The sequence below is a fragment of the Amborella trichopoda genome, chromosome 5, assembly GCF_054954075.1.
Source record: "Amborella trichopoda isolate Santa Cruz 75 chromosome 5, AtrichopodaSantaCruz75HAP2 v2.0, whole genome shotgun sequence".
Lineage (NCBI taxonomy): Eukaryota > Viridiplantae > Streptophyta > Magnoliopsida > Amborellales > Amborellaceae > Amborella > Amborella trichopoda.
Genome location: NC_142340.1, coordinates 7,393,247 through 7,403,863, shown reverse-complemented (window position 1 = coordinate 7,403,863; position 10,617 = coordinate 7,393,247). Strand labels below are relative to the sequence as shown.

At 34.8% G+C, this 10,617-nt stretch overlaps 1 long non-coding RNA gene and 1 pseudogene across 3 annotated transcripts; both read left to right on the top strand.

Moving 5' to 3' along the window:
- The first annotated feature begins 1,100 nt into the window (after nt 1-1,100).
- Nucleotides 1,101-2,098, top strand: LOC148781914 (ABC transporter C family member 8 pseudogene; annotated as a pseudogene).
- A 44-nt stretch (nt 2,099-2,142) lies between these two features.
- LOC18443567 (uncharacterized) lies at nt 2,143-6,508 on the top strand. Of its 3 annotated transcripts, none has more exons than XR_016055827.1 (5): nt 2,143-2,676; nt 2,820-3,698; nt 4,370-4,433; nt 4,669-4,765; nt 6,142-6,508. It is a non-coding gene; the product is annotated as an uncharacterized LOC18443567 (long non-coding RNA). The 3 variants fall into 3 exon arrangements; XR_016055828.1 differs by lacking the exon at nt 6,142-6,508 and having other exon boundaries at nt 2,146-2,676; nt 2,820-3,157; nt 3,391-3,698; nt 4,669-5,131; XR_016055829.1 differs by lacking the exon at nt 6,142-6,508 and having other exon boundaries at nt 2,158-2,676; nt 3,391-3,698; nt 4,669-5,131.
- Nucleotides 6,509-10,617: the final 4,109 nt, after the last annotated feature.

The following is a 10,617-nucleotide window of genomic DNA, read 5'->3' as shown; positions in this document are numbered from 1 at the left end:
CTCTACAGAATTGAATTACTGACTTTGTTTTTTGTGTAAAATTGTAGGTTGAGGTTATGGATCTGTTGTTTATGTTGCTCAAACAGCTTGGATACAAAGTGGGACTATTCGCGATAATATACTCTATGGGAAGCCAATGAATAAGACCAGTTATGAGAATGCCATAAGAGTCTGTGCTTTGGATAAGGATCTTGAAAATTTTGATCATAGTGACCTCCCAGAGATTGGAGAGAGAGGACTCAACTTGAGTGGGGGTCAGAAACAAAGGATTCAGCTTGCCAGAGCAGTGTATAACGATGCTGATATCTACCTTCTTGATGATCCTTTCAGTGCAGTCGATGCCCACACAGCGGCCATCCTTTTCAACGTAAGAAAACCAGTTCCCTCAGCGACAAGTATTCCTTTATTTTTTATTTGGTGGAGTCATTGGGTTTATAATGATCCATACATGTGCTTCTTTTCATTAAAAAACTTTTGCAATCAGGTACAAATAATGATCATATCATATCAAACTGGTGAAATATAACATAATTGATGAACTATATGCTCATAGACGTAGTCCATTAGGCTGATAACCATCAAGTGAATTGATAAATGCTTATAGAGAGAATGAGACCGAACAAAACAGGACATGATACCAATTGTGATTCCAACTCTCTCTCTATAGCTGTATCATTTCATTGGATGGTGATTACCCCCAATGGATTAGGGCCTTCTGTAGTTATTGCATTATAGAGTACAATCTTCTTCACTTTTATATATTACATGTGATAGAATTCTTATGTCACATAAGCTACTGCAGGATTGTGTCAAAAAGGCCTTGGAAAAGAAAACTGTGATTCTCGTGACACACCAAGTCGAGCTCCTGGCAGAAGATGATGAAATTATGGTAATCTTTCTTCTCTTATCACTCTAATTTTACTAGTAAATGTTTTCAAGATTTTGCTTACTGTAATTCAATAAAATGCAATACTAAGTATCATCAAGATTCTGCCAAATGCACTTTCATGAATTACACTTATTAGCAAGTCTCTCCCATAATCTATGATTAGAATTTCATCAGTTAACATTTACTATTGCATTCGAGACTTTCCTAAGTTATGATATCATTGCTTAAGTTTACTATTAAGTTTGTTCTAGGCGTTGTCAACTTTGAATATCAAAAACTGCATTTACTAGTAATTCTATTCCAAGCTCTGCAAGTATACTTTATATTGATTTTCAAACTGCCGTAAGGTTTTGGAAGGTGGAAAAATTACACAGTCAGGAAGCTACAATGATCTCCTGAGGACAGGGATGGAATTCGGACGGCTTGTAAATGCTCATCAAGAAGCCATGACAGCCTTGGAAAATCCAAATAAACAAGGTTTGCTTGAAACACATAAGCAAGGATTAGACTCACCCAATAGCTTCCCATTTCCAAGAGGAAAAAGTGAAGTGGAAATTGAAACAAATGCTTGCTCACCTATCCAACTAACCAATGAAGAAGAGAAGGAGATTGGAGATGTGGGGTGGAAGCCTTATATGGATTATATAATATTGCTGAGGGTTCTCTTCTTATTTTTCTTGCTAAAGTGGTTTTCTTCTATTCAGTGTCCATAGCAACTTACTGGCTGGCAGTAGCTGTTATTCTTCCCCAGATTACAAATGTAATTTTAACTGGAGTATACACTGGGCTGTCCATTTTGAGCATAGTCTTTGTTTACTTCAGAGCTTTGTTCATAACTCATCTAGGACTGCGGGCCTCAAAGGCCTTTTTCACTGGTTTCATGGACTCAGTGTTTCAAGCTCCCATGCTATTCTTTGACTCCACAGCTATCGGGAGGATTTTAACACGGGTAAGGAGTCTTGTCAGTTGTTGTTTTGTGTGTGTGCGCCTTTTGATTTTGTGATTTAATGGAATCTCTTTGACTTTGAAGGCATCGTCTGACATGGGCTTGTTAGACTTTGACATACCATATGCCATTAATTTCTGTATGTGCCCTTTGCTTGATCTGATATTGATACTTATCATAATGTGTATTGTGACATGGAAAGTTCTGGTAGTGGTTATTCCTGTCATGTTACTTACATAGTGTCTTCAAGTAATCTCTCTCTCTCTCTCTCACCTTGCTTTCCTCTTTTCTTTTTGTGAGCAGGTATCTTGGATTTTTAATGTTTTTCTTATTTTTTTATTTTTCAAGGGCTTTTGGCCCTGTACAGTACTCGGGTCTGCTTGGACTCACAGGAATAACTCGCCTCGGGCCAAGGCCGAGTACCTGGCCTTAGGCGAGTTTCGAAACACTGCTCGTCAGTTTATGAATTGCAAAATTTGACTCGTACATCGCTAAGTTTTTTATTTTGCAAAATCTATAGTAAGCATTTTATTTTTGCTTATGAAGAGATACCACCTGTCATCTGCAAGAGAACTAGTAAGGCTTAATGGTTCAACAAAGGCACCTGTTGTGAACTATGCAGCAGAGACGTCTTTGGGTGTGGTTACAATAAGGGCTTTTTCAGTCATGGAAAGGTTCATCCACCAAAATCTGAAGCTTATAGATACTGATGCAAGAGTCTTTTTTTATACAAATGCTGCCATGGAGTGGTTGCTTTTAAGAGTGGAACTACTATAAAATGTCATTGTATTCCCTGCCACAATTCTCCTTGTTTCACTCCCGAAGGGTTCCATAACTCCTGGTATGCTCTCTAATATGTGATATATTTCTACATTTTCATGCTTCTTGTGGTGAATTAGGAGGTGGCTTGCATTTTACTTTTGTATAGATGATATTTTGGCTTTCATTTAGGACCATGAACTGTTGGTAGGCTTGTTTGTACAGGAGTTGCAGGCCTTTATCTCTAAAGCAACTACATCATCTCAGTTGAGCGTCTAAAGCAATTCATGAACCTTCCTTTGGAACCAGCAGCAATTGTAGATGATCACAGGCCACCACATTCGTGGCCTGTCAAAGGGAGAATAGACTTGCAGGACCTCAACGTGATGAAAACCTTTGCAAAGTCCTGTATTAACCGCATTCCTAATCAAAATCGTTTTTTTTGCTCAAATTCTTGTGATGTGCATTGGCTGTTGCTTACTCTCATATCCTGGCTCGCTTTGCCAAAGATAAACTCGTTTCACTAAAAATCTTTTCAATGATCAATATTTCTTGTAAACATTGTAAGTATTTTTCTTTTTTTTTTTTAATTCCTTTTATGGCCGCTCATTAGTACATGACTAGTATTCTCTGCCATCTTCTAGCTTCCTTTGTTAAGGTAGCAATATTTCTGATTTAAACTTGTAAACAGCATAAACATGGGAAATTTTGATACAGGGAACCACCATTATGTTTCTCTGTTGCTATCCATGTTCTGATAATTATGTTATGTATTCATTTATCTACTTTCTCACAGATAAAGTATCGACTTGATTCTCCACTAGTTCTTAAAGGGATTACATGCACATTTGAGGCTGGAAAAAGAGTGGAAGTGGTCGGAAGAACAGGTAGCGGAAAAACAACACTGCTAAGCGCCCTATTTCGTCTGGTTGAGCAGGCAAGTGGGAAGATCCTTATAGATGGACTGGACATATTCTCCATTGGTCTTAGGGATCTAAGAAATAAGCTTAGCATTATACCCCAAGAGCAAACTCTTTTCAAGGGTACTATAAGGAGTAACTTGGACCCTCTAGGCGTATACAGCGACCATGAGATATGGAGAAGGTGAGTTTAAAGATCTCTAAAACCAGCTGATCTTAGATACCAATCCCGTTCTGGGAAAAGATATCAATATCGTATTCAAGGTGTTCCATAAAATAGAAGAGCATAATTTTTTAGTATAATATTTATGCAATTGTGTTGCGTATTAATAAAATGAATAGAAATCCCAGACCTTCGGTGGTTCAATGTACAGAACCATGATCAGACTCAAGCTTGCAAACTTACACTCGCATTTACATATCAATCTCCGAACTAAAATTTTAAAATCTTAGGCATTGCCAAAGTAATGTACCTTGTATACGTCTCCAAGCTGCTCTTTCACTCTACACACATATCTAACGTGACACACACAAACACACTGAGGCTGAAAACACATGCCCGCACACACACATACACATGGGTTACTAGTATCCCAGTCAACAATCACTGGAGATCCTCAGAGGTCATTTCGGAAAGGATTATCTCGACTCAGAGGATGTATTTCTATACAGTATTAACTGATGAATTTGAATTCATACTATTGTAGGAGTGAGTACAATCCGCACCAAAATATGGCTGATTTCCTCTTTTTCAGGATATATTTATCTGTGTGCCAACATGAAGTGTTCGTTTAGTAGTTAATTGTAGATGGTTGAACTTATCATGTGTAACTCTACTGCTATGATTTGTTTCAGGCCATCGAGAAGTGCCAACTGAAGACCACCATCCAGGGCCTCCCAAACTTACTCGATTCAACTGGTACACTAATTCTTCTTATGGGATCATGTGGTCTTTTTTTTTAGCTAGAGAAATGCTAAGACCTTGGATTTTAGATTTACCCTTTAGGTCCTTTGCTTTTGATATTGATAGTGAGCGATGAAGGAGGGAGTGCTGGTCAGAGGCAGCTCCTCTCCTTCTAAAAAAGAATAAGATATTAGTTCTTGATGAGGCAACTGCATCCACTGATTCTGCCACTGATTTTGTTCTCCAAAAGGTCATAAGAAAGGAATTCTCAAACTGTACGGTGATAACAGTGGCGCATAGGGTCCCTACAGTCACTGATAGTGATCTCGCCATGGTTCTTTCTTATGGTATGCTCTCAGGATTCTTTTCTGTATATTCACACATCTTCACACACATAGACAGATAGATACATATCAATATTGGTTTAACATGCTTTTAATTGAGTGAAGTATTCTGACCTCTACTAAAGATTTAGATGGCAACTACCATTCCCCGTTCATGCCAATCAAATTTTGTTAATCTACATTGGAAAGTCTAAAACAACACATAAAGCTTGATGAGTAAGCCCTTGGCCTACGTGGTAAGGGTGGCAGAGCCACATTTTGGCATCAAGGTTCCATTCCTAACCTGTTAACATGTCACAAAAAAAAAAGAAAAAAAAAAAGAAGGAAAGCCCGTTAACATGTCACCAACAAAAAAAAATGAAAGAAAAATCATAAAGCCTGGATATTAAGCTGATCCACATTTATTGTGTGTACACCAGGCCTAAGCAGACACTTCAACACAAAAATTATTTGTCAATCAGATGAGTTATTGGAAGTTACAAGATATAAACTTATGAGAATCAGCTTATTTAATGTGCTAGCAATCAGATATAAGTTGCAAGTAATCAGCTATAACATGTTGATCTCCATGTATTATATTACTTTTGAGAGTGGGCACCACAAATTATGAAACAGCGCTATGTCCTATAGGTCACCCCAAAGTGGTTCATTCATGAAAACTGTATGGTCATGGTTCAGTTGGCTTGGCCTGTTCCCCAATTCGCACCTGTTTTCTAGTTAGTTTCTGGGAAGAAACTGTTTTTTACTTGAGCATTCAATTTGATCCATACTATGTTGAATTGCCCAGCCTCATCCAGTTTTTATAACATTAATTTGTTATCATAGTAATGTTATTAGAAAAATATAGGCCACTCCCCATTTTATTCAAGGGACACATTTTATTGATTTCTTTGTTACTCTTTTTGAGGTGAATTTCTTGCAAGAAAATGAGTCAAATTATGACAGCAACATAAAGTTCTAATCTATAATTCATTTGCAACATACCCAAAAAAGTGTCTAAATTTGGCTGGACATAGAGAGTTGGTCAAATTTAATGGAAATTCATTTAAATTTTGGGCCTCAAATATCTCTACCGAACTTGGAGGCCAAATGATTGGTAGGGGCTTTCCCCCTTCCCACAATACAACCTACAACTATTTTCCAAAATTTGAAATCTTGAACTTTCTTTCAAAGTTATGATTATGTTTAATGTAAGTAGATTGATTAGCTCAAACAAGATAGGGCAGTTTTATTATTTTCATTTTTCTTTTATTTTTATCCTTTTTCTTTTATTTTTAATTTTTGGTGTTGCTATTTGCATAAAACTGTTATGCTTGGTTAATAAGGACGACATAAACCCAGGTTTTTATAACTGAGTTTTGCATGACTTGCGTTGACAGGTAAGCTCTTGGAATATGATAACCCGTCTGGACTCATGGAAACCAACTCTTCCTTTGCCAAGCTTGTGGATGAATACTGGGCCAACTGTAATACAACCACCCATTAGAGAGAGAGAGAGAGAATGGGTTTGTTTAGCATTTACACTGATAGTATAATGTAGAGAGCACTTAGCATGGCTCACTTACCTCAAATCGTCACCTTTATTAATTGTAATTCAAATACAGATCAATAGGACGTTCTCTCTCCAAATTTTGATATATTTTCAGTTGCTCATGGACGATATATATGTTTTGCAATCTAAGTGCCAGTTTGGATGTACCCAAAATTACAATATTTTCAAATGACAAGAAAAAAAAGATTAAAGTAGAAGGTAAGAACCGTTTGGATAACCTCATAAAAATGTCTAGCTCTTTAAAAAAGAGCTCACTTTACCCCAAAACAACGAGCCGAAAATATTCTAGTAAGACTCAAATATTTTTTTCTTGAGTCGTGTTTCTCTTAAAACTTTACCCGCTCGCGCCTCTCTGTCTAACCCTCACGCTCTTCCCTCTCCTCCCTACTTTTCTCTCGTATCCTTCTTGCTTTACCCTTTTTCTCCTCCCTTATTCATGTCTCTCTCTTTCTATTCACGCTTAGTAGGATTTTTCTCTCTAGAAACAGTGGCTCAGGCCCTCCCTTCATCTCTCAAAGACAGCCAAACTCCGTCTTTCTTCCTCATCTCAGAAGATTGCATATGGGACTTATTTTACAAAATATTATTTTGTAATCTTTCTCCTCCTTGATTTATGTCTCTCTCTAACCTGTTTCTATTCATAGGATTTTTCTCTCTAGAAACAGTGGCTCAGACCCTCCCATCATCTCTCAAAGACAGCCAAACTCCGCCTTTCTTCCTCAAAAATCTCAGAAGACTGCATATGGGACTTATTTTACAAAATATTATTTTTACAAAATAATGCATGCGCCTCTGGTTTTTATCTTCTTTGAATAGCAGGCTAGGCCCTCAACCCTAGCTTTGGCCACTTCCTCTCTCTATGAAAAGACAGCAGCTGAGTTTTCCCTTTCACTCTCCTAAAACCTCAGCAAATAGAGGCCAATAAATACTTAGTTTGATTTTTATTAAGTTTATTTATTTTAAACAATTTTCGTATTGTTGCGGATTTTTTTACCTGTACAATAAATACTTAAGCAAGTCAATTCGGACTTGCCTAAGTTACTCGGCTCGGAAAGGAGCCAAGTTCATGAATATTGGAGTATGTATACTCCAAAATATTAGTACTATAAGGAGTTAAAGAGAGACTTATCCTATGCACATGGAAAAGGTCTATATAAGGAGTTAAAGAGAGACTTATTCTATGCACATGGAAAAGGTCAAACACCTCAAAAATTCATTAGAAGAGGTTGTTTCGATGCTGAAAAACTTCAATTAAATAATCTCGACCTCTACATTTATAAATGTGAGAAATATTAGACTTTAAGTCTTAAAAATAATATATATTGTAAGCTATTATGTAGACCGTCATTTTTTCAAGATTTTTGGAAAAGAGCCGAGGTTTAATTGGTTAGCAGTTGACTATTTGCAATGCTACGTCCGGGGCTCAATTCCTACTACCGACTCACTTAAATTTTTTTCCCCACTGACTCACCCAATTTCTTTTTTCAAGATTTTCAAGTGTTTATAGATTTGTTGGATCTACATTATTTTTTAACCTTTAAAATTTATAATAAGATATAAAAATAGATTTTCAAGCTATCATAAAAAAATTTGCTGTTGAAACAACATGTTTTGACACCCTAAGAAAGTACTTATCACATGTCAAAGAAGATTAAGAAATCCTACAATTTGGCCTTTGTTATGTCGTACTCATCGTGGGTTATAGATCATAGTCAACAATCATTATCACTCACAACTGCGGTACATGGTTTATAATCACTTATTTGAAGACAATTTTAAATTATATTTTTTAAAATTTTTATTTGAGTATTTTTTTAATATACTTAATATTTTACTCAATATTTTTTAATAGTTGAAACCATTATTTCATAGTATAGTGGTTTTTTATCTAGGGGTATTTTTAAGTTATTAATCATAGATAAAGTAAAAATTATTGAGAGTAATAAATTATTTATTAAATTGAAGAATGACGTTATTTATGTGAAGTTTGACATCATCTATATAGAGCATTAATTATTTTTAACAATTAAAGTGCTCACACTATAGACCACTTTATAATTATACTCAACAAATTTTGGACACTTATATACCCTTATTTTGTACTTGGAACATTTTTTTAATAATGTAGTTTTGGTTATTAAGAGGGATGTGACATCATCAACAAGAAATATGACATGACCCACATAAAGCATTAAATAGCACTAATGTCTTTTTTAAACATGAGTAGGGCAGCCTAGCCCTAAGGTCTCAACTAGATAACCCACTTTGGTCAGGGGGAGAGTTCCTTTGCTGAGGTGAGTCTTAGCACACTGTGCATTATAATCTTTTTGGCCAATTGATAGAACCTTTACTGGCTTTGTTTGGGACAGGAAGCTTGGTTTTCGTTGAACTTACAAGCTACTTTAACATTTTGTTTTACTTGGAATAAAAAAAAAACACATGAAATTATTTTACTCGAAACGATCAACAATGGCCTAAACCCTGCAATGTCTTCAAGTATGTTGGCCTCTAGAAATGCAAAATACTGGAGTAGGTGGTGGCACATGCATTGCACCAAGAAGCCTATAAAAAAATACAAATAATTTAATAAATTTTACCAAAGGAGTTTAATATCCCTTGAAAGTCTATCTTTGCTCCTTTGTTTTCTACTTGCCTTGTCAAAAGTCAAGTCGAATTCATGCACCTCATTGATGACTTCTGCATTTGATGGTTTAATTCTTTGTTTTTTGTTTTGTTCTTCATGGTTTGTCTCCCCCTGATTCACCAAAACCATAATGAAAATGCTTTTCTTCTTTTGTGGTGCGAAGAAATTCTAGTTTTTCATTTTACCAAACGTTTTTGTCCAAAAGTGAATAATGGTTGATGGCTTGGAGGAAAAGTTTGGGCATTGTCTTAAATCTTAATTGTTTTTTAACCACGCCATTGAGTTCAAATATTAAATATTTTCTTTGTGGGTAGAATGCGGACTCCAAATTGGGAATTAAAGTTGGAAAAGTATATAATGATACCATTTATATTTCATACAAGGTGGTCACAATTAATCTTGACCCTTAGATGTGAAATTAGGTGGATCTATTTATTCTATTGACCAAGCTCAAACTTTAAAAGAAATTTTCTTGAACTTTGTGACACACTTAAGCTATCAGATTTCATATCAAATGGTTGTAAGTAATTGTGACCACCTTGTATAATATTTCACATAAGATAGTTGTAAGTAACTGTGGCCACCTTGTATAAAAAATTAATGGTCTCCTTGTAAACAATCCCATTAAATTTTTTAAATTAAAAGTGTATATAGGAAATAAAGCTGTAAATATATACAATAAGACTATTTATCTTTTGCACAAGAAGGTCACAATCATTTATGATTATTAGATTTGAAATCGGAAGGCTGTACAAAGAGGTCACATTTCATGGAATATTTTTTTCAAATTTTGTGACATAGTTTAAGTTGTCCAATTTGACATTTGATAACTAGCATTAGTTGTGGCCACCACGATGATGGTTTTATATTACTGGGTGGTTTGTATAAGGCCGAGGCCCTAATGGATAGTTTGGGAACCTAGGATATGCAAATCCTTCATTTGCATATCTAAGTTTTGATGGACTAAGGTCATTTGGGTGTGTTTTGGAGATCATATCCAGGATATTTAAATCCTCAAAATCTCTCATATTTAGCATTTGCTCATTCAAAAAAATAATTAAAAAAAACTTGGAATAAGAAAAAGCTATCTTTTGGATTGGGGTATGTTTCTTCTCTATTACTTAGATAATATATAATATTATAAATAATAATATAAATATAAATATATAATATATAATACAAATTACATTAGTAAAATAAATATAAATATATAATATAATACAATATAATATATAATATTACTAGTATTATTAATATAATATAATATAATTTATAATTTTACTATTATATAATAATATAATATGAGAAATAATCTTATAGGACCTTCCGCCACCCATGTGTATCGGACCTCAAAGGATCACTATTAAATTTGACACATATCTATAGAAAAGTCAAGTCCTACACCCATGTGATAACTTTTTTAAAGATCTGTGCCAACTTTAATGGTGATCATTTGGGGTCGTACACACATGGGTGGGGGAGGGTCCTATAGGATCATTACTCATATAATATTATATAAAATTATATTATTAATATAATTATTGAAATATAATTTATATATTAAATTTATTATTTAATATATAATTAAAGGATCATATAAATATAATAAGTTATAAATAGTTAATAGTATATAGTGATCACTAGGAACAATAATCGACA